The sequence below is a fragment of the Microtus oregoni genome, unplaced genomic scaffold, assembly GCF_018167655.1.
Source record: "Microtus oregoni isolate MIOR12 unplaced genomic scaffold, Mior012 000002F_ref0000024, whole genome shotgun sequence".
In the NCBI taxonomy this organism is placed as follows: domain Eukaryota; kingdom Metazoa; phylum Chordata; class Mammalia; order Rodentia; family Cricetidae; genus Microtus; species Microtus oregoni.
In genome coordinates, this window is record NW_024543061.1 from 12,990,168 (window position 1) to 13,017,866 (window position 27,699).

General features: G+C 45.1%; 1 pseudogene; it reads left to right on the forward strand.

Annotated features, from left to right (window-relative positions):
• The first annotated feature begins 2,719 nt into the window (after window positions 1–2,719).
• LOC121466004 lies at window positions 2,720–3,626 on the forward strand (annotated as a pseudogene).
• Window positions 3,627–27,699: the final 24,073 nt, after the last annotated feature.

A 27,699-nucleotide genomic window follows, 5' to 3' on the forward strand; every position in this document is an offset into this window, starting at 1 on the left:
GTAACTCTTCTGAGTCAGTTCTCTTCTTCCATCAAGTGGGTTCCAGAGATCAAATGCAAGGCATCAGGTTTAGCAGCAAGTGCCCTTTATCTGCTGAGCCATCTTGCTGCCCTCCCTCCCTTTCTCTCTCTCTCTCTTCCTCCTTCTCCCTCCCCCTTCCTCTTTTTCATTCTTTCCATGATGGGGTTTCACCGTATTGTCCAATTGTCAGGTTGGTCCAAAGCTGGACTCCAGACATTTTCACCTTACCTCAGCCTCCCACAAACAGCAGGCATTGCGTGACACAAAACTTAGTTCAACTATTCCTTCTTTCTTTAACTTTTTACTGTTTGTTTTCATCTGGCTTTTTACTGTCAAAAAAAAAAAAGGTTAAAAAAAAAACATTTTCAAAAGGGTGGCAGGAGGGCTGACTGAGGAAGGTGAGTGTGTACACACTCGACTCCCACATGAATATGTTACACATACTAACACACACACACACACACACACACACACACACATGAGACGGTGATGCGTGGGCCTTCTGGGCCTACTTTAAAATTCCTGTGAGGCTCTGCGTTTATGTCATGGATTTCTCTTCCCTTCCGAATTCATAATAGGCCTGTGGGATTCTGATGCTTCTGTTTCTACTCCATCACATACATCCCTCGAGATAAGAATGTGAAGCTACTCAACATCTCTGTGCCTCAGTTTCCTCATTTTTGAAATAGGAATAATAATAGTGCTGCTCCAACAATGCTGGGGGAGGCTAGAGAGATGACTCAGTGCCTAAGACCACCCACGTTCAGGCTCCACACCTAGATGGATGGATAACCTAGGACTCCAGTTCCAGGGGATCCTGGCTTCTTCTTCAGCCTCCTTAGGCAAGTGCGTGCATGTGAGAATTTACACACACACACACACACACACACACACACACACACACACACACAGTATTGACTGCAACTGTCCAGTTCCAACACTGTTTTAGCAGCAAACTAAAGAGTAGTCCTTATCTATTGTCACTGCCCCCAGCTCTAGACTGTGGCTGTAAGCTGCTGCTGCAATGTCACCAGCCTGAGCCTCAGAATTGCTGATCATCTGTTGTCTTAATTGCGTGCTTGGAAAAGCTAACAACTGGCTGTAGTGACCACATGCCCCTAGCTGCTGACCACCAGATTTTCACAGAGGGCTGGGGGTGCAGCTTAGCTGACAGAGGGCAAGTCTCACATACAGAGAATTCTGAGCTTAATCCCCACACCTCACAAACTGAACATAGTGGAGCACACACCTGCAACCCCAGCACTTAGCAGGTAAGGCAGGAGGATTGGAAATTCAAGTACATCCTCATATGCATAGGAAGTTTGAGGGCAGCTTGGGTTACATGAGAGAGATCCTGTCTAGAAAAAAAGCATGTCATATATTGCCAGTCAAGAAGGTGAAGTTCCATCCAGATTGCTGCGACCCAAATGTTGACCCTCCAGGTAATCTTAAACTCATCACAGTCTCATTGTGTAGTGGTTTGAATGAAAAATGCCCCTTAAAGGCTCTGGCTTTTGAAACCTTGGAGGTCAGTTGGTGGCATTGGTGAAGGTTGGGTGGGGCATCTTTGTTAGAGGAAGTGCATAACAGAGGAGCAGCTTTACAAATAAAGCCTCGTTCCACTTCTGGAGTGCTCGCCCTGCTACCTTCTCTCTACCTGTTTTGTGCCTGTAGTTGAGGATGTGAGTTCTCGACTCCCCATTCTGGGTGCTTTGCCCACCATCAGCTGCCATGTTTCCCTATTTCCGGAACTCTAAACACAAGTAAACTGTTACTTCTATAAGTCACCCTAGTCATGGTATTTTTTTTTTGGTTTTTTATTTTTTTTTCCGAGACAGGGTTTCTCTGTAGCTTTGGTGCCTGTCCTGGAACTAGCTCTTGTAGACCAGGCTGGCCTCGAACTCCCAGAGATCCGCCTGTCTCTGCCTCCTAAGAGTGCTGGGATTAAAGGCGTGCGCCACCACCGCCCGGCTAGTCATGGTATTTTATCAATCAACAGAGACATGGTAATTGTGGAAACAGTACCTCCCTGCTCCATGACAGATCCAACTATGCATAAATTAGGGAAGAAAATGTGATGCCCTGGTCCCTGGAAAACTCTTTCCCTCCCTGTGACAAGTTCTGATGACAGCATAAACATACAGTCCTTTTTTAAAAAACAAAACAAACAAAACAAAATTGAAATGCCACAGCTGCTCCAGGAGAAGGTGTCCTTAGAATATGGTCTCTTTTCTTCATTTATTATCCATGATTAATATCTCTTCCCTGCTCCCAGGACTGCTTGGTTATTCACAAATTATACCAAGTAGGAAAAGAGCCTACAAATCCAGAAATGACAGGACTTTAAAAAGAGGCTCAGGCCAACCCAGCCTGTAAATACTTGTAAGAGAAAGGTCTCCAAAGTCTCCAAAGAGGCTTCTGGGCCACTTGGTAGTCAAAAAAAGTTTCTGGGGGGCCTAGAGTAGGGAGTAGAGTTTCTCCTGCCAGGTCTCCAGGCAAACCACACGGTACACTTTCCAAAAAGAACTCCTCAATGGGGAAGAGGTGAGACAAGGAATAGCAGCAGGCGAAGCAAATATGAGCAAAGTATAGTGATACGTGCGTATGGAAATATCATAATGAAGCATATTGTTTTATACACTAAAAATAATTTTAAAATAAAATATTGGGATTGCTATGAGGTCAGTGCATTGCAGCCATGACAGAGGCAGATGTGAATCAGAAGAACTATTATGGAATAACTGTTTAACAATATAAAGACATGCTGCATTTGTTTAACAATGTAAAGACGTGCTGCATTTGTTTAACTATGTAAAGATGTGTTGCCTTTGTTTATGTTGTGGAATAATTGTTTAACTATGTAAAGATATGTTGCTGTTTTACCTTTTTTTCCTAAGGCACCTGATCGGTCTAAATAAAAGCTAAACGGCCAATAGCAAGGGAGGAGGTATAGGTGGGACTTCCAGACAGGGAGAGTAAGTAGGAAAAGGAATTTAGGCTCTAGGAAGAAAGAAAAGGAGATGACAGGAGACAACAGGGCCAACCAGTCAGACATGGAGGAAGCAGGAAAGTAAGACATACAGAATAAACAAAGGTAAAATGCTCCAAGGCAAAATGTAGGTGATTAGAAACAGGTTAAATTAAGTTAGAAGCTAGTGGACAAGCCTAAACTAAGGCTGAGCATTCATAATTAATAATAAGCCTCCTCATCTTTATGTGGAACTAGTTGGTGACCCAGAGAAAATGCCAACTACAGACTCTCCTTTTGCAGAGGCTCACCTCATCAAGAAGCTGCTGGAGTTGGCTCAGTAGCCCTGTAACCATAAGCAGCTTTAGAAAGGAACCAATGAAGTCACCAAACCCTCAACAGGAGCATCTCTGAGGTCACTGTGATGGCAGCAGATGCTAAGCCCTTAGAGATCATTCTGCACCTCCCGCTGCAGTACAAGAATGTCCCCCATGTATTTGTGTGCTCCAAGAGTCTCGGATGGGCCTGTGGGGTCTCCAGGCCTGTCATCATCTGTTCTGTTACCATCAAAGAAGGCCCTCAGCTAAAGCAGCAGATCCGGTCCATCCAGCAGTCTACTGAAAGGTTCTTAGTGTAGACCTATGGCTCTGCCCTTCCTGTCTGCTCCCACCCTACTTGTGCATCCTATTGTCTGCTGGCATGCAGGCTTTTTAGCCAGTTCCTATTGTAAATGTTGTACTACATCTAGTTTTTGTAATTTTTTATTTGCCTTACAGAATGGTTTTGCTCCAGTTTCTTTATTCTTTCTTTTATCATTTTTAATCTTCCTTTTAAAAAAAAATGAAACCTAAGACAAGTGAGAGCTAGAATGTCACCATCTTAAAGCAGGAAGAGCCAGGGATAGTGTCTGCTTTTGTCTGTAAATTCTTGCTGCACAGTGTAGGATGATGGTAGCACTTCCTCATGCCTTTGCTACAAGATCTCCATAAATGTTACCATGAATGAGGAGCACTCTTTGGGTATCTGTCCTTCCTACCCACTTTTGAAGAAGTTTGATCATGTTAGGTCCATGTCCAAGTGGCATTTATTAATGCTCTGTGTGCTTTGATGTGTGTAACCTTATATTCTCGCCTCACTTGCAACTGTGCTTGAGGCTGTCGGGGCAAGAGCAATTCAAAGGATGTTCTGTGGACTCAGAGGTGGCCTGGGTGACTTTGATTGCCTGGATCTTGAAGAGTGACAAGGACAAGGTCGATTTGTGTTGGAATAAAGGTCTCCAGGGAAATCATGGCTATCTGGCTGGAACTTAGAGCAGAGACAATGCTACCAGGAACATCCACCCTCTCCTTGGTGAATGGGGATGTCTTGTGGAGCTGTTTGACATCCACTGTAGGTGCCCTTATTCTTTTCCTTCCACGACGTGGGTCAAATGTATTCTGTATCACATGAAGAGAGTGATAATGTGTTAATCTTGAACATCCTAATAAAGAATTACTTTCATATTCCATTCTAAATGAAATAAATAAAAATACAGTATTACTGGATCAGTATGATAGCTCCCTGGTAAAGGTGTCAGCTCCCAAGCCTGATGACCTGAGTTCAGTCCTCATGGTGGGAGGAGAGAACCAGTTCCCACAAGTTGTTTTGTTGTTGTTCTGTTTTGTTTTGTTTTTAGAGACAGGGTTTCTCTACAGCCTTGGAGCCTATCCTGAAACTCGCTTTGTAGACCAGACTGGCCTCGAACTCACAAAGATCCACCTGCCTCTGCCTCCTGAATGCTGGGATTAAAGGCGTGCGCCACCATTGCCCACCTCACACAAGTTGTTTTATGACCTCCACATGTATATTATGGCATGCACATACCCACACACAAAATAAATTTTTTTGGAAATATTTCAGAGAAAAAAATAAAGAAGTATTTAAAACATGTGCCAGTGACTCAACACTGCAAACTGTTGAGAACATCCCACCTGTATTTCTGCTTGTGGTACTCTAAGAGGGACGTTCCTATGAAGCATCCTTCTGGACATGTCTAATTTGGCTATGATTGTGCTGATGAGGATCTGGGGTCTGCATTCACAGTGATGTCAGCATCCATGGGAAGAAGAGGCGAGCTGCCCTGGAGCCACTAGGAGAGTGGCCAGAAGTGTTTGCTGTATGTGTCCCCCATCCTTGAAGCCTTTAGCCCACCCTGGATTCTTCAAGTGTCTATGATTATGTGTCAAGTGGACGGACTCTGGTATTTCTGGGGAGCAAGTAGAATATAACTTTGAGATGTGGCTGGGATTTCTGAAGAAGCTCAGCATCTAACCAGTAGACTAAGTCAAAAAGATCTGCACCATCAACGTGGGTGGGCAGTCCACTGTGTGCCCAGAGAGAAAGGCGGAGAATGAGTGACCTGTCTTCCTAAGTTGGGATGTTTATCTTGTCCTGCTTCTCAGGCCTTTGGACTACAGGGCCCACACTAACCTCCTCTTCTCTTCACCCTTCGTTCTTAGGCTGTTGGACTGTGAGTTAGTTGGTTCTCCTGCTTCTGGTCCTGTACTGAATTATACCACAGGCTTCCTGGTTCTCCAGCTTGTAGACGGCAGAGGGTTAACTTCTTCACACACACACACACACACACACACACACACACTCAATCATACATGATATACAGGATGAGAGTGATATATATTGCATATGCACAAGAGTACATATGTAAATATATGCACACATAACACTCTTGGTTCTTTTGCTCTGGAGAACTCCAGAGTACGGGATTAACTTGGAGCTCCCCTCCCTGGCATTTGGCACAAATCTACCCTTGCTCGCCTGCTGCCTTTTAGGAGTTTGGGTGGCACCTTCTCTCCTTCAGTCTTCTCGGTGCCCCTGAGGAGCTCTCGGCGCAACCTCTGCTCAAGCTGTTTATTCTGGCAACCTTCTACAAGGCAAAGAGCGTGAGCAGACCAGTGGCATGAGCCAGATGCAGTCGGGAGTCAGATTACCAACGGGCTGTGAGTGCCTCTGTCTCTAAGGAACTGAGACAAGTTTTAGAATTCGGGGAACTTCCTCCTTCCTTGTACCTATATTCAGTGTCAGCCGTTATCAAGTTTTCCTTTCACAAAGGTAATTAGGCTTTGGGCATGGTGGTGCCTGCCAGTGTTTCCACAACACGGTGGAAGCAGGGTGAATGAGAGGGCTGTAACCAAGGGGCGTGGTCTGAAGTAGTCTCTGCTATTTGAGTTATATAATAATTTCTTTACTGCATGTCCCTTCCCATAATGTATCTGACTTTAACCATATGTATGCCAAATTATACATAGGCGTATGATTATACATAAGAGAGTCTCCCTAAAAGTTCACTTTGAGAACATAGTTCGCCCTACTGAGCGGGCACACGCGTGCGTGTGTGCGTGCCTGCGTTGTGTGTGCGTGCGTGCGTGCATGCGTGTGTGTATGTGTGTGTGTGTGTAGGGAACACAGGTAAGGGGCTCAGACTGACAAGCACATTATTTTTAGAAGGGGGAGTGTACTTATAACCCAAACCTGGTGGAGTCCCAGGTTGCTATAGGGAATAGTTTAGTAACTATTCCCTGTGCTTGCTTACCTCAGTAGTACAACAAATCTTGGCATTTTATCCTCACTGTGTCTGGTCTAAAACTCTTTGCCCAGTACTTTCTCAGCTCATGGTCTCCCAGCTCTGGAACAGCCCTCCTGCCCTTCTCAGGAGCCTCGGGTCTGGAACAGCCCTCCTGCCCTTCTCAGGAGCCTCAGCTCTGGAACAGCCCTCCTGCCCTTCTCGGGAGCCTAGGGTCTGGAACAGCCCTCCTGCCCTTCTCGGGAACCTCAGCTCTGGAACAGCCCTCCTGCCCTTCTCGGGAGCCTCGGGTCTGGAACAGCCCTCCTGCCCTTCTCGGGAGCCTCAGGTCGATTGTGTCCTCTCTTTCAAATCACTTCCTCCGCAGCTTTGGACACGTTAGCCCTTTTCTTCATCTCCTATCACCACTTCAGAGAACTGAGTTCCTGCCCTACCTCTACTTGGTCTTGGGTCCTTTCCGATCCTATCCCACAAAATTACAAAAGTCAGGACAGATCCTGGCATATCAGAATTCTCCCTTTCAAAGTGCCACCCGTGAGTTTCCTGACAGTTATCTCATTTTAGATGGAATCGGTCCTGCACTGGGAATTGAATGCATGCTGGGCAAACACTGTGCCAGTGAAGCTACGTGCCCAGATCTTAATGTCAGCAGATATCAATACCAGTAATTATAGGCGCTGTGGTCACATAATGAAAGAGCCCCTGTGTACTATGGAGCAGACAAGAGAGGTGACCTAAATTCTGTGTGTCCTAAACCATGGTTTAATGTGACCCTTTGAAAGGTTACCATCAAGGAAATAAGATAATTGTTCACATCATGGACATGCATTAAGCTGTAAAACCACAGCAATTTTCTGGAAAATAACTGGATCGGGTTTGTTTATGATATCAAAAGGCATTGCCAGGCAGGGTCCCACTCCAAAGGAAAACAAGAAAAACACAAGCAGACTGTTCTCATTAGGAAAAGACAACTGACATCATCAAAACAGAATTTTATAAACCACTGAATTCATCACTTATTATTTTTTGCTGATTTATGTATTTACTCCCCAATAAAGTTTAATATCATTCCGCGTATCATTATTAATATCCCCAACCTCTAACAGAAGCCTACTTCATCTGTTTTTGTGATACCTGCATTCTGGCACTAGCTAGGGTAGTAGAGGTAACATGAGAAAGGCATCAGTTCCCAGAGCATGCCAATCCAGCCAGGAGTGGACAGAGGAGAGCAGTGTGGCCTTAGTTTTCCTGGGGAGCCATGGTTTGACAGCCATCAACCCAGATAGAGTACCCACAGCAGACCCAAGGAGCAATTCCACCCAAGTCTAGCACACTGAGCCAATGAGTTCAATCACGGTTAGTTATGGGAGCATGAGAGAAGAGAAGCACTACTTGCTGAAAGTTAGAACAAGCTGCAGGCCATGGTAAATAGAGTGGTGGAAGTCAGTGAAAACCTTAGTAAGAAAGTGAACATCGAGAAGACTGAGATACAATACTTGGGAAGAGCGTGGGAAGGGTGCACAGGATTTTAACATTGTAATAAAGAATCAGAACCTCAAGTAACCAACTTTATCTGGGAGGAAACCTCAGTTCAAAGGAGGGAACTATTTCAGACATCCAGAGATGGATAGGGATAGTGAGGGCTGCATTCCAGGCACTAAGAAAGGTTTGGTCAGCAAGAGACATAACAACAAAATTACAAGTATATGTGACCCTTGTCTTGAGCTGCCTTCTTTACAACTCCGAAACCTGGACAATGAGACGCTCCTCTGAACAGCGGCTGAATGTGTTTGAGGTGGCATGTCTCAGGAGGAGTCTAGGCATCACACGAAGAGATGACATTAAGAAACATCTCCATCTACAGAAGGAAGTAAACTAGGAAGTAAACTACAGCTTGAGGTACTTCAGCCATGTTATGAGAATGAATGACAGCAGATACCTGAAGACAGCACTGCTTGGAGGAGTGCACGGGATAAGGGAAGAGGAAGGCCCCAAAAATGCTGGATAGGCAGCATAAAGGAAGACTATGGAACTGTGGGTATGACAATAACACAAGCATCTGGGGCTGCCCAGGATAGCAACAACTGGAAAACCGCCATAAGTGGCCTTCCCGTGATGCTTAAGCATTGCCAGGGCATAAACGATGATGAAATGAAATGAAATGATGAGAGGAGCGTGGATGAGAGGTGACTTGCAGGGGTGTGCAGTGTCTATATTCATAGCCCTACCACTGAAGAAGAGTCTCCCTCATACATAGTTTTAGTGAAGGGTTAGACCTCATGTGCCACTCCCGGAACCCTCAATGTCACCGGCCCAATCTTGAAGGGTCCCCTATGCACACACACGGCTGCTCTGGACGACCATGTCGTGTCCAGAGGACAGAGTTCCATAACACTGGCCAGAATCTCTCTGTGGGATAGTCCTCAACAGAACTTGTAAAGAGCCCTGCTCTCTCTGGTTGCAGACCATGTAGACGTAAAGCTGGAACTTTGCATGGCCAGGTCCCCTACCCCCTGAGGGAAGCCAGTGTATGAAAATGGAGCTAGCAAGAAGAGAGATGAGATCAGGTGTGCTCAAGTATGACTGTAGATGGCCCTAAAAATGACCAAAGTTCAGGAATGAGACGGAGAGATAACTCAGAGGTGAAGAGAGCATACTGCTCTTTCTGAGGATGATAGCTAGGTTCCCAGCCCCCAAGTCTTGATAGTGCATAGCCACTGCAACCCCAGCTCCAGGGGATTTTATGGCCTTTGCGTGCGTGCACATGCGTGCCCACACCCACACACACACTTAAAAATAAATTTTTTTCAGATAAACATGGAACTAGAACTAGAATTGCATCACTTTCCCCCTCTCTTTCCTCCCTTGAGCCCCCCTAGTTCCCCCACTCTCAAGTTGATGGCCTCTTTTAATTACCATTGTTACAAACACATGTGTGTGTGTGTTTGTATGCACAAATGTGTCCAAATACATTTTTTTATTTTTGTTTTTTGTATACAAATAGTTTTAGCACCGACCATTCTGCACAGGACAATCTTTTAAATGTGTCCAAATACATCTTGAATTTATTTTTGTTTTTTATATACAAATAGTTTTAGCACCGACCATTCTGCACAGGACAATCTTTTAAATGTGTCCAAATACATCTTGATGAATTTATTTTTGTTTTTTGTATACAAATAGTTTTAGCACCGACCATTCTGCACAGGACAATCTTTTAAATGTGTCCAAATACATCTTGATGAATTTATTTTTGTTTTTTGTATACAAATAGTTTTAGCACCGACCATTCTGCACAGGACAATCTTTTAAAACATAGTTTAGGAGCCAGGTGTGATGGCTCCTGCCTTCAATCCCTTTCATCACACCTTGGGAGGCAGAGGCAGGTGAATTTCCTTAAGTTCGAGGCCAGCCTGGTATACAAAGGAAGTTTCAGGACAGCCAGGGCTACACAGAGAAACAGGAAGGAAGGAAGGAAGGAAGGAAGGAAGGAAGGAAGGAAGGAAGGAAGGAAGGAAGGGCTCAGGAATGATCCTATCAGAAATGAACCCTGTATCCAGCTGAACCTGAGGCTGGGTCTCTTCCTCCCTCCTCAGTACAGTTCTGTGTGCCTCGCCCATGTTGAAGTCTTAATGGGCAAATCCCTGTAGCAGAAGCCGTACCGCATATGATTTGAGCTTTACCACATTTACAGTGCTAAGAGTGAGGGTTTGATTAAGATCTGAGCATGGGTTAAAAACTAATAGAAGGTAATAATCTGAATCAGATTTAACTGATTAATCTCCTTGAAATCTCCAACACAGCCATGGAGCTGCACATAGGCATGTGTTACACACCCACAAGCAATCTACTCTGACAGTCTTCTTACAGTGGGCTGGGAGAGTGTGACTGTGTGTGACCAACCTTATCCACACATATAGTCAAATGCTTCTTTCTGGGGACATAGAAAATCTTCAAAGGTCAAATTGCCCCAAATTGAGTTCTTAGGGAATATATTCAGGATTATACACAACATGAGGTAAGAAAAACTGCCATGTTCCTACTGTCCTTCTAATCTAGAGGCTGTGCTTGGTATTACAGTCCTCTCCTTTGCTTTCCTCAGTTTCCTGTCTGGTAGATACTACTGTCCAAGTTTCACAGAAAACGGAGTTAGAGAGGTGCAGCCTGAGATTACCTGTCAGTTGCAGACACCCAGCTCAAGCCCATCCCTGGGGTTCCTTGTATCAGGCTGCCTCCTGGTGGCCTGTCCACTGTTCCCATCTCTCAGAACATTCTCGATGTTGTCTAGAATCAAGATAGGTCCTGAGCAAAGGGAGCAGGCAAGACCACCTACTGAGGGCTCATCCGTGGGGGGCAGGTAGAGTGCCAGAAATGACTGGTAATCTCATGTCTGATTTGTTCTGTGAGGGTTACAGGAGACAAGCGAGGATGAACAGAAGACAGTGTCAGGGGTAGACAAAGGACTGGGGTCATAATGTGGTATTGGTAAAGGCAGAGGAAGAGGGTGAAGGGCTAGGTGGTTACTGGAGCTCTCACTGAATCTGAGACCTGGGATGGTGTGGCGGACTTCTCGACCGGCGAGAAAGAACAACCACCACACCAGGATTCCACTCAGATCATGCTTTACTGGAGTGCCCTTAATTGATGGGGAGCATGAAACAAAAGGGGCAGGGAACGAGGGGCAGGAAGGGAAGGGTAGGAAGCGAAGGGGCAGGGAGCTAAGGGGAGAGACAGCATGAAGCGAAGGGGGCAGGGAGCGAAGGGCAGGAAGGGAAGGGCAGGGAGAGCATGAAGCGAAGGGGCGAAGGGCACTTAGGCAGCTGCTTAAATAGGGAATTGGCACACTAGTCGCCCTGTGATTGGCTGCCACCAACAGCTGACACCAGACTGCATCGGGATAGGCTCAAGGATCCTCATCCACCGCACATGCGGGAAGCGGGGACACGCAGCTCTCAAAGGCATAGCCAAATATGGAGTTGTTTATTACCAACAAGACAGGATGTCGGCGCCATCTTGTAATGGCGATCCTGTCCGGCTCACTACAGGATGGGAGGGATATGACCATAAGATTACCTAGTTTTGACAACCCATGAAACCTGCCTCACCTAATCCAGTCTTAGCACAGCATAACCCCTTTGATGTTTCTGACTGAACTACTGTACTGAATAAGAAAGGTAGCTGAGCATGATCGAGTAGGTAAGACAGTCAGCTGTGATTCTCCTTCCACTTCATTTCCTGCCTCCAAGTTCCTGCCTCCAGGTTCCTGTCCCCAGATTCCCGCCTAGAATTCTTGCCCTGGCTTTCCTCAATAAGCCTGTAAGTTCAAATAAACCCCTTTCTGTAGTGCAGGAACAAGCAGGCCTGCCTTTCGTCCTGCTTTGCTCCCACACGGCTAGCTTTCCCCCCCGAAATAACAACACACAAATTGTATTCTTTTAAACATTGCCTGGCCCATTAGCTCTAGCCTCTTACTGGCTAATTCTCACATTATGGTTAACCCATTTCTCTTAATGTGTGTAGCACCACGAGGTGGTGGCTTACCAGGAAAGATTCAGCATGTCTGACCTGGTGGCTGGCTCCATGGCATCTGTCCAGAGAGGAGAGGCATGGCGATTGCATCACTTCCCTCTTCCTCCCAGCATTCTGTTCTGTCTACTCCACCCACCTAAGGGCTGGCCTATCAAATGGCCAAGGCAGTTTCTTTATTAACCAATGAAATCAACACAAAACAGAAAACTCTCCCACATCACTTTTCTCCTTCAGTTGCTTTTCATCATGGTATTTATCAGAGCAACTTAAAAGCAAATTAGTGATTCTACCAAATGTATAAGGGGAAAATTATGCTAAATGCCTATAATGGTTTCCAGAAAGCAGGAGCAGGAGGAATACATTGGAACTCAGACTTAACCTAGTCAACATTAATCTAGTAACAGAACCAGGCACAGCTAATAAAACTACAGACTAGTGTTACTCATGCAAAGATTCTTAATAAGTTTTAAGCAAATTGAATATAACAATATTACAAAATAAATGAGCATGGTATAACTTATTAGTGTTCTCTGAGCGAAACACCAAACTAACAGGGCTTTGCTGGCAGAATACAGGGCATCATGATCAAGTACAGCTCACCAAGCATATAAGTCTTGCTAAGCACCAAAAAGTTGTTAATGAACTGGCATGGTATATACACCTATAATCCCAACATTTGGGAGGCAGAGGCAAAAGGATCATTACAAGTTTAAGGCCTACTTGGTCTTCTGTGGCTGTGTGTGCTGGGAATGGAACCTACAGCCTTGTACTTGATATACAAATGCTCTACCACTAAGCTTAACCCCAAGTCCTTTAGTCTACATAGCAAATTCCAGGCTAGCCAGCCCTACATAGCAAGATCCTGACTAAAGAAATCAAAGAAACACAAAACAGATAGAATAATGGTAGCAAGTTCTCCCCTAAGGTCTATGACCTACCTAGCCTCAGGTTCTTGGTTCCAAAAATTGTGTCAGTGTCTGTCTCTTTTCTGTCACTGTACCAAGACACCATGCCCAAGGCAACTTCTAAAAGAAAGCATTTAATTTGAGCCTCATGGTTCCAGAGGATTAGAGCCCGCAAGCATCAAGACAGGAAACATGGCTGCAGGCAGTCAGATGTGACACTGGGGCAGCAGCTGAGAGCTTCCTTCCTGATTCACAGGCACTAGTGAGGGAGGCCTAACCAGGAATGGCCTGGGATGTTCATCCCCAGTGACACACTGCCACCAACAGGGCCACACCTTCCAATCCTTCCCAAACAGTTCTACCAACGGGGGACCAAGCATTCAAATATATGAAACTATGGGGCCATTCTCATTCAAACTACCACAGCCAGATATGGGCTCCATCTCAAACTGACTCATACCCATAAAGCTATGCATTTCTCAACTCTTGTCAGAGAAGCTTCTTGTGGTTGATGGCAACTAACATAGAGCTACCCAACTGGTCAATGTGTACAGAATAAGATACTGCTCCACTTTAAATGGGATCTCTGATAATGAAAATCATTAAGTTCACAGTACTTTTGTGGGAGCACCTCTACATTGTAAACAACCTTAGATCTCTCTCCTCTCTCCTCTCTCTCTCTCTCTCTCTCTCTCTCTCTCTCTCTTTCTCTCCTTCCCTTCGTCTCTCCCTCTCTCCCCTTTGTTCCTTTGGGGGAGCATCTCAGATGCTTCTGGCTGTTTCCATATACCATTTCAGAGCCATTGGAAAGTAGATACTCTGTTGTAGGATATTTGATGACACTGTGAAATCCAAGATTGTGTTAATAAAATCAACCTGAATCAGGGGGCAGAGCTAGCAACCTACTGAAAGAAATTTTCCATAGAGAGTAAGGAGGAGCCAGGAATATGGATAGAGAGATGCACAGGAAGGAATAGGGAGGGACTTGAAAGTGTGTGGTCTTTTTGGTTTAAGACAACTGAAGAGATACTCTCTTGCTGGGTCTATAGCCAAAAAAGGAAGGTCAGCTGGTTGCATCTCAGCCTCTCTGAGATAGCAGGTTTTCACCCCAACATCTCACTTCCAAGTCTTTATTGGTAAATAGAACGATGGAGAGACTTAGTTAAAACTACATTTGTCAGGCTGGAGAAATGGCTTAGAGGCTGCTCTTCCAGAGGTACTGAGTTCAATTCCCAGCATCCATAGAGTGTCTCACAGCACATCTATAATGAGATCTGGTGTCCTCTTCTGGCATGCAGGCAGAACATCGTATACATAATAAGCAAATAAAGAGATCTTAAAAAGAAAAGGCTACATGTGGCAGCAGTGACAAAGCCTATGCCAGTGGGACCAGGAACCCTGCCAGTCTGAGGCCTGAGGGCACAGCGTCTGTGGAGCTACAGAACTGCAGATGGCAGTTAAAACATCAGTAAATTCAGGTGCAGCCCCTAAGCCAGTAGAAAAAGAACTTCCTCTTTACGGGATAGAAACTGTGGTTAGGACAGGTGCAGTGGCATGTGCCTGTAATACAGCACTTGGGAGGTAGAAACAGGAAAAGCAGGAATTCAAGAACTTCAGCTATGTAGCAACTTCAGGACCAGCCTGTTATACATGAGACCCCGTCTCACAGTCCCACCCACACCTACCAAAGTGGAAATCATGGGTAAGCAAGAAACCCCTCTGGTCTTTGCCAGTCCCTGTATCCATTGACACTTGACAGCAGGGAGTAACAACTGCACAAAGGCAGGAGCAGCCACAGGTGGTGTCCTGCAACAGTGCAGTTATCCCACAACCCTGGCAGTGGGGCCCTCAGCTCGAGGATTGGTGCAGCTCTAACAGGAAGCCAGGACTCCTCGGCCGCAGAGCAGCTGCTGCTCCGTCTTTGGGGCCTACTGAGTCAGGATTCCTGAGCCCTGAATACCCTTACTATGCTCACGTGGTCAGAAAATGTTGGCATCATGGCCATTACGGCTGTTACGACCTCTGCCTCTCTACTGTGGTTGCTCTGTTGACAGCTCTGATGGTATCATCTCTACTCCTGTCACAGCTGAGTGATTCCCAGGGCTAGCCTGCTCCTGTGCTGTGGCTGCTCTCAGCGGCTCCGTCTTCTTTGGCTGTCAAGCTGCTACTGCCTCCCTACCTCTCAGCTCCACGGCTCTGCTCTTGCTGCCCCTTCTCTTAACTGGGCCAATCAGCTGACTAAATCAGCCAGAAAAGACCACACCAGAGAAGCTTTTACTGTCCTGATGCTGCAACATCAGGAGGAGGCAGTATGATGAGGCATCTCCCAACTAACTACCTTACTCTCCAGTTAAATCTTTTGTATACTTGGCTCAAGCCCGGGTCATCTGGGAAGAGAGAACTTCAGTTGCGAAAGGCTCATAGGCAAGCCTTTGGGTCACTTTCTTGATTAATGGTTGATGTGGGAGGATCCAGGTCATGGACCAGTGGGAAGATGGTCCTGAGTTGAATAAGAAAACAGGTTGAGAAAGCCATGAGGAGCAAGCAAGCAGCATTCCTTCAGTTCTTGCCTTGAGTTCCTGTCCAGCCCTAAGTTCCCTCCCACAAGGGACTCTTAAGTGTAACCTGAAGCAGGTCCTTTCCTCCCAGGTTGCTTTTGGTTGTGGAATTTATCACAGCAATAGAAAGCAAACTAAGGCACTGACCAAGTGATCATTGCAGCCTGCCTGTCCATCTAGGACAGTAGCATTTGCATCAGCCACAGGAAACCCTCAGACCTGTGAAGATATGTGTCTACACCAAACGTGATTGAATAATCTACCGTTTTTATCATTTCTATATCATACCCCCTTTTTTTCTTTAGAAAGAGATTGACTATGACCATTAACCATTTATAACCAACCTCCTTTAAATGAAAATAAATATTTATAAACAATATCTTGGGAATATCATTCCTGCTGATTGGGGGTGCTGGTAATCTTATGAGGATCCTGAGAAAATTTAGAATTCTGGTTAAACTTGGCTGTAGTAGTCTGTGAAGCTGCATCATCTCAGCCAGTTTCCTTGAAGTTGTTGTGGATGTTGGATCACCTGGGCCATTGTTTCCTTTGGAGATGTTCAGGGAGTCTTGCTTGATCAAACCATATTAGCTTGGAAGGGATCCACAGCTTCTCATCTCCTGTAGAAACAAAAGAAGAACCTCTTTTCCAAAGCAACATATCCTTAGACTCAAATTTTGAAGTTAAGATATCTTTATGTTGGTTTAGCTTAGCAGCCCCCACAATAAATGTCTCTCTGCAGTTAGGTCTTTAACAGTCAAAAAATTCAAAGAAAACACAATAGAATACACAATCCAGACTCTCTGTATATTTTCCATTTCTATGTGGCTTATTATAATTTTTATTACTCTATTTCATTTTTAAGACCCTCAGTTTATTATCTTTAAATTATTCTTTTAATATATGATTCTGTTTATCCTTTATCTCTCTCTCCCAAGCCTATGAATATTTATCAAACACATTGTGACCTGTTTAGAGGCCTTTTTGTCTGAATCTGTCTTTATTATGTATCTGTAATCATTATCATTTAAATTGATAAGAGGGTGTGGCTAGACCAAAGTGCTGTCTTTGCTGTTGGCTCTGCCCTGTTTGGCTTCCCAACATGGCGGAGGTACCCAGAAGAGTCACATTTATTCCCCCAACTCTGGGGTCCATGCTGCCACCAGGTAGCATGCAGACAGCCCACAAACCTTTTCTGTCTGTGTGAGTAAAAGCTAAATCTGCCAGGTAGTTCATAGCTGTGTTGTGCTCTCCAGTCCACAGCTGTGCTGTCAAGCCCACAGGCAGTGGCTGGGAGCACCTTTACTGTGTCTTGTGTAAGAGACTGTGGGAACCCACCATGTGGCTCAACCCATGGCAGTTGGTGGCCAGCTCCATCTCTCAGGCAGTGGTCCAGAGGTGCATCTCTGTGTTGTGGCTATCATGAGAGACGAGGGAGCTCAGTGTGGCCCCATGTTTTGCACTTAGAACCTTTTAAAAGCTTTTTGAGGTTTTATGTGGATCCATACCAGATGGTGGGTGCCATTTGTTACCAGACGTTTCTCTCCTGCCCTCCAGTTCCTGAATAAACACTCTGAGTCTTAATATTAATTACAAACTAGTCTTTTAGCTCAGGCTTATTATTAACTAGCTCTTACAACTTCAATTAATCCATTTCTATTAGTTTATATTTTACCACAAGGCTTGTGGCTTGCTACCTCACATCTTGCTTCCCCGGCATCTGCTGGCATCTCCCAGACTCCATCTTCTTTTTCCCTGTATCTTTGTTTAGATTTCCCACCTAGCTATACTCTGTTCTACCATAGGCCAAGGTAGCTTCTTTACTAACCAATGATAATAAAACACTTTCACAGCATACAGAAAGGCATCCCACATTGAAACTTCCTTTAATAAGTTGTTTTAGTTATGCTGTTTTGTCTTAGGAAGAGAAAAGTTGCTCGTGAAACTGCATGGCTGCAGCCATATAAAACAGTCAATGTTAACAATGCTTTGAGATGCAACACCTGCCTGGTGTTTAATGAGGGGTGGGTTCCTTCACCCATCTCACCAGGACCTCCGTGGCTGGTATCACACTCCGCTACTGCTACCGCATTGCCTAGAAACATGAGACACCCCTCCAAGCTATCAGAGTTCTGGAGAAAAAACACAAACAGGGGCACTCAGCTCCCAGACTCCCAACATCTTCCTGTGCCATCCAAAGGCGTCCAGAACCGAGCGTGGTTACTGAGGTGGGGGTCTCTTGTCGTCCAGGCCGGTCTTAAACTTGTTATGCAGCTGAGGAGGACCTTGACTCGCTGATCCTCCTGCCTCTACCCCTTGAATGCTGTGGCTACAGGCATGTACTCCACATCTGGTTTACACAATGCTAGGAATCGAACCCAGGGCTTCATGCACCAGGAAAAGCGCTCTACCAGTGGCACCATATCCCCAGATCTGGCTGCTTAGATTTAAGATTTTGTTTCTTCTCTACCTGTTTCCTGCTTTGTAAACCAGGAAGGATTTTTCATATCTTCTTGGGTGTGCATGTGCACACACAAAGGGCCATTCATTGGTTAACAGATTAAAACATCTCCTTCTTATCATTTCTTTTCCATTATTTCCTCAGAGATATCTGTTTCTGGGTTCCCATTAATCTCTAGAAAAGAGGAAGAGCTTGGTCACATGGTGACTTACTGAGAATCCTCTATGAAAATCTAATTCCTCTTTTTAATTGCATAGGACGCTATTGGAATAGATACAGATGCATATGTCTGATTATTTGAGTGTCCAATTGCATTGTTATGTAGCATACATATCTTTATCAGAACTCAATCCTGTTTTTAAACAAACAACAGCAAAATTATGATGCTGGAAAGCTGGTCTGGCAAGTGGGAATCTGAGCAAACAAGAGTGTCGGCTTGACAGCAGCTCAGAGGATCATGTGGTAGGAATGAACCTTGCGCGTCTTTCAGGGAGTGGGGGAGGCTTGGAGAATGGGAAGCAGGCTCTGTGGTCCATAAATAACTCTGGAAGGTCTGTTGTCTGCGGTGAGGAGGGGCTTTAACGAAGGTGGTGTTCTCACCCTGTGCTTGTTTTGTTCTCTGCAAGCAGAGGAAGAGAAGATTCTACAGATACCGGAGGAGGAAATGAAGTGGGCAGAAGACCCCCACCCTGGCGGCTCTGTTCATAGTGGTCCATGCTCCTGCAGAGAAACCGGGTCAGGAATGTACAGCTTCCAGAAGGAATCGTGAAGTCAGCCTTCCCCCCTGCTATTCACAGATGCACAGATTCCTCCAAATACACTCCACATTTTATTTTAATTATAATGATATCATATGTTCAGTCTAAGAGGCACAGAAAATACAGAAAACTGTGAAAAAGAAAATTAATTACTATCCAGATATAAATACCATCTTCATATCCTTCTGTTTATTACAAATGTGCTTTCTTAATTTTTTTGATTTTTAAAATAACTTTAAGAGACTATAGAGAGGCTCGGTATTAAAAAGTTCCTACCCGCCGGGCGGTGGTGGCGCACGCCTTTAATCCCAGCACTCGGGAGGCAGAGGCAGGCGGATCTCTGTGAGTTCGAGGCCAGCCTGGTCTACAAGAGCTAGTGCCAGGACAGGCTCCAAAGCTACAGAGAAACCCTGTCTCGAAAAACTAAACTAAAAAAAAAAAAAGTTCCTACCCATCTTCCAGATGGGCTGAGCTTGCTCCCAGCATTCACACCAGGAAGCTCTGGACTACCTGTAACTCCAGATCCTGGAGATCCAACATCCTCCTCTGGCCTTTTTGGGCAATGCACTCATGCACATACTCCAGACACAATTGTTAACTTTTATTGTGTGTGTGTGTGCGTGTGTGTGTGTGTGTGTGTGCGCGTGCGTGTGTGTGTGTGTGCGTGTGTGTGTGTGTGTGTGCCAGGTCCATTTTTTTGTTTTCTTTCTTTCTTTCTTTCTTTCTTCCTTTTTTTTTCTTCCTCCTTCTTCTTTTTGAGGCAGAGTTTCTCTGTGTAGCCCTGACAGTCTTGGAACTCACTCTGTAGACAAGGTTGGCCTCAGATTCACAGAGATCCACCTTCCTCTGCCTCCAGAGTGTTGGGATTAAAGGAGTGCACCACCACTGCTCGGCAGACCCTTTTTAAATTTTGAGCAGGAACATACTACGAACGGCCTACTTTTGTCTTTTTAAAACCTTCTACATTATATCTTGACTATATACATTTATATATGCATTATATCTTGACTATATAGTCATATACACATTATATCTTGGCTATATATTTGTATACACATTACATCTCCACTATACATCTATATATTATATCTTGACTACATACATTCATATATACATTATATTTTGACTATATATTAATGTATACATTATATCTTTACTACACATATATACATACACATTATATCTTGGCTATATATTTATATATACATTATATCTCCACTATATATATATATATCTTGACTGTATACATTTATGTAGACATTATATCTGGACTACATGCATTTATATAGACATTATATCTTGACTATATATATTTATATATACATTATATTTTGACTATATTTTTATATATGCATTATATCTTCACCATATAATTTATATATTTATATCTTGACTATATACATTCATATATTATATCTGGACTTTATACATTTATATATTATATATTATATCTGGACTATATACATTTATATTATATCTTGACTATATATTTATATATACATTATACCTTGACTATATATTTTTAACATTACTTAGGAATGACACTTGAACGACCGTGAAGCATTCCGTCTTCTACAGTGTCAAGAGATGTTTCAGTGGTCAAGCGTGCTTGCTGAACAGCATAAGGGCCAGTTTGGACCTCAGCAGACGTGTAAAACACTGGTTCCACGCCCACCTATTATTACCTCAAGGCTGTGGGAGACAGAGGCAAGTGAATCACTGAGGCTGACTGCTTACTGGCTGCCATCCTGGCCCTGGGCTCAGTGCCTCACAGGAGTAAGGTGGAGTAGGACCCTGGTTCTCTTCGTCTAGCTTCTAGATACACACAGTCATCATACATACACACACGCGCGCGCGCACGTGCACGCACACACACACACACACACACACACACAGCAACAAAAACCATTGGATCCATCTTGAAAACATGCTACAATTTAACTAGCCCTATGGTGTCTGACTTTTAACTATGCTTTTGCTCCTGACTTACAAACAAAGGCAATGAACAATTAATTGTTCACAACCACTTATCTTACCAGGCCAAATAGTATGAATTTCTGGAAGCCTCTGACACATGCAAAGTTGGATACCCACCAGGCAAATCTCTGCCTGCCAAAATGATAGTAAACAGTGAGTTTAAATTAGTTTTTACCGGTAACGTGAATCTCGTGGTTTGAGTGAGAAATGGCCCCTATAGGCTCATGTACGATCCCCAGCTGGGAGTACTATTTGGAGATGATACAAAACTTTTCAGAGGTGGAGCCTTGCTGGAGGAAGTACATCATTCAGGGTGGTCTTTGGAGATTTATAGCTTCTCCCTCTCTCTCCCTCCCTTCTCCCCCCCCCTCATTTTTCAACTCCAAATTTGCTCATCTTTGCCTACTTTATGAAAATTGACCTGACAACCCCCTTCAGAGGGGCTTGGTTGTTCCCATGCTCATTCACTCCCAGTCCAGTTGGAGTTGGTGAGCTGCCATTAGCTCACGCAAACTGTCTCAGTGGATGAACCCCTCATGGTCTTGAATTCCTTGCTCATACTCTCACTCCTTCCAGTCTTCAACTGAATCTTGGGAGCTCAGTCCAGTGCTCCGATGTGGGTCATTGCCTCTGTTCCCCATCTGTTGTTGGATGCAGGTTATATGGTGATATTTAACATAATCATCAGTCTGACTACAGGGTAAGGCCAGTTCAGACACCCTCTCCTCTATTGCTTAGGGTCTTAGCTGGGGTCATCCCTGTGGGTTCTTGGGCATTTTTCTAGAGCCAGGTTTCCTGCTAACTCCATAATGGCTCCCTCAATCAAGATATCTCTTTCCTTGCTCTCATATCTGTCCTTCCTCCATCTCGACTATCCCATTCCCTCAGGTACCGGCTTCTTGAGATCCTGTTCCCTTTGGATGTAAATCTTGCTCAACCTAGATGTAGTAGGGAAGGCCTTGGGCTTTCCACAGAGTGGGGTTGCATGGCCCTCTCTTAGGATTGGAGGGGGTGGGGTGGGAGGGTCTGTGGAGGGAGAGGGAGGGGAGTGGGAGGAGGGGAGGAAGTAGGAATTTGGATTAGTATTTTTTAAGTAATAAAAAAGATATAAGAGTTAATTAATAAAAAGTCTAAGCAGAAGAAAGAAAGAAAGAAAGAAAGAAAGGAAAAAGAAATTGGCCTGAGACCTTTAAACGTTTCCTGTGGCACTAAGATTTTTGTCAGTAGGGGCGCTAGAGAGACATTACACGGCTGCTTGGCTCCAGAGGACTGATTTCTTTTTTCCATAGGTTTTTGCTTATTCTATCCAGGCTCCCATTGCACCCAGAGGTCACCAGCCTCCCTTGGCATTGCACTGCGGCAGTTTATAGTGAACTATCTCTAGTGACACCTCCCCTGAGCAGCTTATCCTGGAGTCTAAAGCATCGACTTCCAGCCAGTCTCATGAGCCCAGAACTTAGCAACCCTTCCATCTGATTGACCATGGCTGCCCAGGGACATCTGCCATTCCTACCCTCTTTAGCACTCTCTTCGCTTCTTATGTACAATCCTTGTCAGTCTCATCTTTACAGCTTATGTATTTGTTTGCTTATTTATTTACAGTGCTGGAAGCTGAACCCAGAGTCTCATACATGCTAAGCAGGCACTCTACCCCGGAGGTATATTCCCAGTTCTACTGTGCTTAATTCTTTCTATTAATACCCTTATTCAGCTCTCTCTACTGACTGAGCCCTGAGCTCAGAGAGGAGCTTGCTCGTGGATGATACCCCCTGACTTCTCAAGTCAGTCTGGCCCAGCCCCAAACATGCTATGCTGTAGATTGTTGGATATTTTTTAAGATTTACTTTTATTATTTTTAAGTGTGTGTGTGTGTGAGAGAGAGAGAGTGAAGATCTATTCAGAGACCAGACAGTAGATCCCCATGAAACTGGAGGTACAAGTGGTTGGGAACCACCCGGTGTGGGTGCTGGTTCTGAACTCGGGTCCTCTGTAAGCATATGCTGTCAACAGCTGAGTCATCTCCCCACCCCCACCATGCTGCTGTTTTAAATAATTGAAAGTTTAACTTAAATTTTCTCTGAAGTTTTAGGTTTCAATGCCTTATTGGCATATAACTTAGGAAATAAAGTACAGGTCGTTTTGAACTACAGTTTCTTTCTCTTTCTGGAAGCTGCCCATGAAACCCCTACCAAGTTCAGCGATGTCTCCTCCACCGTTTCTTCTCTTCTCCCAGTTGCTATCTCCCCGCCCCACCCCATTTCAGGATGCTAATCTATACAGCAACATGTTCCACCCCTAGAAACCAGGAGTTAACCGGCTCCTTGTGTGGTTAGCAGCCTTGTGAACTAATAAGGATCATTTGTTTTCCCTTTCCTGTTTGTTATCACTGAGAGCCACCAGGAAACGAGGCTGTCCGATTTGTCCCTAAAATAAAGGAGCCTGAGGATATCAGCTCCTTCCACTCCTTCAGCAGCAGGACAGCTGAATTGCTATTAAGAACAATAAATTCTTCCTCTCTGAGTGCTGACCACCCTTCAAGATCCAAATCACATGCTGCGGCTTCTCTGTGCCGGTTTAGCAGGGGCAGTGAATCCCTCTCCTCAGCTAGCCTCCCTGGGATGCAGATCACAGTCAGGTGGGGTAACACTGCGTTTCCATCAGTTGGTGAAATCCTGATGGAGCCTGCTGTTGCTGTAAAATGCAGCTCTCCCCTCAAAGGGAATAACAGGACATCTATTCTAAAGTCAAATATGAGTGATCCAGGAATGACCCAGGAATACAGATGCATGATGCCCCGAAAGACAGGGGCCACTGTGGACATGGTTACACTGTAACAGGGACCAGAGCTTAGCACAGCTGATTCCATGATGGAAATACCATTCAGGCTGTAAAACTCAGCATGTGGACCACAACACCTGCCAAAACTAAAACAAAGGCCTAATCTGTCAAAGTTCATATAGTTCTGGGAAAGCCTCAAAATGTACTAACCTGACTTTTTAGCTTCTGCAGCTTTGCTTCTGGCTAACTATTCTTGTAAACTAAAGTATGTCAGCCCAGAATATGTCTTTTGTGCTTAAAAGCTCACCCTGAGAAAGGCTCAGGGCTACACTGGGACCCTGAACACCCAGAGTAGTACCCAGCCAGTTAATAAAGACTTCCTATTGACTTAAACCCAAGGCCAAGCAGTCTTCTCTGGTGAATTCACCACAACATCCATGAGATCTTTTGTATTACACAACAAAGAAACTCAAAAACCAAAGCATTTACCGGACTCATGAGGAGAACACAGGAGGGCAGGTTTCCGCAAAGTGGGAAATGGCGCCTTAGGTTTAAGAAGCTATCTTTTGGCATTCTTAGTGTTTGGATTGGCAAAAATTACTGATCTGTTAAGAATACATTTTAAGACTGGGTGGTGGCACATGTATTTAATTCCAGCACTAGGGAGGAGGGAGAAGCAGGTGGACCTCCAAGTTCGAGGCTAGCCTGGTCCACAGTGTTAAATTCCAGGACAGCCAGGGTTACACAGAGAAACCCTGTATCGAAACTGCTGCCCCTCCCCCCACAAAAAGAAGACATTTTGAGGCTAGAGAAATGGCTCCATGGTTGTTTGACATTTTTTCCAAGGACCTGAGTTCAGTCCCCAGCACCCACATTAGATGACTCATAACTGCTTATAACTCCAGCTCCAGGCAATCTGATGCCCATTCCTGGCTTCTGGGGTCACATATATACACACATGGACACACACAAACATCTCCATAAATTTAGAAAATCATTTTTAAAGAAGGTCCACATTGGGCTGGAGAGATGGCTCAGCGGTTAAGAGCATTGCCTACTCTTTCAAAGGTCCTGAGTTCAATTTCCACATGGTGGCTCACTACCATCTGTAATGAGGTCTAGTGCCCTCTTCTGGCCTTCAGGCATACATGCAGAAAGAATATTGTATACATAATAAATAAGTAAATAAATATTTTTTTTTAAAAAAAGAAGGTCCACATTTTAAGCAGAGCATAATACACATTTGTAATCGAGGCAGAGGCAGGAGGATTTCCAGGAGTTCAAAACTGTCCTGCTCTATCTGCATCTAAGGTCTAGGCCAGCCAGGGCCGAATGGTAACAAGATGACACTATGCAGCCCAGGCTGGTCCTGGAATCATGGCACTCTTCCCGCGAGGTAAGCCCTCTAGAACTAGCCTCGTGTTCTGAAACTCTTGTCCTCCTGACTGTCTGCATCCTCCCACAGGATCCTTGTTCTATTAGTCTGAGTTTGAAATTGATCTTATCATCTTGAGGACTTCAGTGATCTCTCATTCTTCTAGAAGGACCAGCCGGAGACCTTGAGCTCTTCCTGATTCTCACCCTCTCCCAAGAGCAGCTGTTTTCAGGGGCCTTCCTCGCCAGCTTCCCCAGCAAGAGCTAAACCAGAGTCCCAACTTGTCTGCTTCTGGGCTGCAGTCCAGGACTTCACTGGTAAAGTGGAACGTTAGAAGGCTGATACAACTCCCTCGGCAGAGTGCAAATCTTTGGGTTCAATTCCCAGATTCCAGCCATTCCAGCAGTCAAGAAGCAGAGGCAGAATGATCAGTTCAAGGTCATCTTTGTCTACCTAGTGAGTCTGAGGCCAATCTAGGCTGAGACCGACAACAGCAACAATAAATTTAAGAGGAGAAAATTCAGGCGGTCCAGGCCGGCTGCACAGGAGCATGGAGAGTACTTGGGATCGGCCGACTGCTTGGGTTGGGTGGCTTTGTTGGGCCCAAATCTTGCTCTCACATAAATCCCTGTGTGACCTGGGGCAAGATACTTTTTTGCTTTGAAACCTGGCAAATTTAGGATTCGAGTGAGGACATAACAAGAAAACCCATTTGAAGACTTTCCCAGCAGCTTGGAAACATGAGGCACCATATTAACTGCTTGGCTAAATATGACATTTGGATCCAGTGGCTTTCGTTTCTGTTGTATACTTTCTTATCTGATGGAGGGATGGCTGTGGTACCGCTGCTCCAGGCTCTGGTACTGGAGGTGTGTTATGGAATATTCCTTTTCACCGTGTGAGGATGTGTCACTGTGACTGCTTTAATAAAAAAACTGAATGGCATTAGCTAGGCAGAAAGAGGTTAGGTGGGACTTCCGGGGACAGAGAGCTTTAACAAGAATAAAGGAGGCTTGCATGCCGTGTGCGGAGGAAGCAAAACCAGCAAAATGGAGATGAGGTAACGAGCTCAGGGAGGAATGTAGACTTTAAAATATGAGTTAATTTAAGCTCTGAGAACAAGTGGGACAAGCCTAAGCTAAGGCCAAACTTTCATAATTATTAAGTCTCTGGGTCGCTTTTTGTGAGCTGGTTGTCCAAAGAAAATTCCATCTACAGAGGTAGGGAGGACAATGAGGAGCAGAGCAGACAAAGATGAAGGGGGAAGCAGAGCGAATATAGTGAGCATGTGACACTCAGTCGGCACAAGTCTCTGCATCTGGTCCTCCGAGTAAACCAAAAGAAACAAAGGTCCCTGGGCCTGTCTCACAGGTGGAGAGATGGCTAGCAACTTGCCTGAGGGCAGCAGATAGCAGAGCTGCGATTGGATGTGCGCATGTGCAGATGCACACACACACACATGCATCCACACACACACGCATCCACACACACATGCATGCACTCACACACATACACACCACACACACACAGCCTGAGGGCAGCAGGTAGCAGAGCTGCGATTGGATGTGCGCATGTGCAGATGCACACACACACACACACACACACATGCATACACACACATATGCATGCACTCACACACATACACACCACACACACACACACACAGCCTGAGGGCAGCAGGTAGCAGAGGAGGAATTAGACATGCACGTGTGCACACACACACACACACCACAGAGCCTGAGGACAGCAAGTGACAGAGGTGGGATTGAGTGTGCACACACACACACACACACACACACACACACACACCACAGAGCCTGAGGACGGCAAGTGACAGAGGTGGGATTGAGTGTGCACACATGCACACACACCACACACATACACGCACAGAGAGACTGAGGGCAGCAGGTAGCAGAGGTGGGACTGGATGTGTGCACGTGCATACGCACACACTTACCACAACAGCCTGAAGGCAGCGTTAGTGGGATGGATGACATGCACACGCCCAGTTGAAAGGTGGAACTGCTCCTCTCATCAGCATCTAGGAAGGATTTTAGTGAAGGAGAAAGGGGGGCTTGGAAAAGAGAGGGACTAGAATTAGAGGCGAGTCTCAGAGGTCACTGAGTGAGCTACTCCAGGCGGGAGCAATGGTCAAGGCCTTGAGTCCCTCCACAGATCCACCAGCCACTTCCCTCTGCTACAGAAATTAGGTCCCAGCCCTACCCCTACTTCTGTCTTTTCTACCATCTTCAGACTAGACTAAATGGATGCCTTTAGTCAAAGCAAAGGCTAGAAGTCTAAAAGCATCAGGCTTTGACACCAGGCAGCTTTGAGGACTTGAGGAAGTTACTTGACTAGATGACTAGGCTTCAGTTTCCTTACGTAGAAAAGAAGGAAATAACAGTAACACGTGTGTGTGTGTGTGTGTGTGTGTGTGTGTGTGTGGTGTGAAAGCAGAAAGACAACTACCTGGGAACAAGAACCAGACAAATTGGAGGGAGAAAGGGAATAAAAGAGAATGGTGGGGAAATGGATATGCACAAAACACCATGCATGTGTGTGAAAACACCGTAAGCCAACCTGCTATTTTGCACACTTCCTACTGTGAATGATGATGATAAAGAGAAGGCCATTGGTGGGGCTCAAGAGTAGTCCCAGAACCTGGGAAACTAAGGCAAGAGGATTGCCTCAAATTTCTCCTTATGAGGGGGAATAAATTCTCCCACTTTTTACAACTGAATTTAAGTTTCAGTTTTCTAAGAAGGACACACAGGTGTCTTTCCCAACAT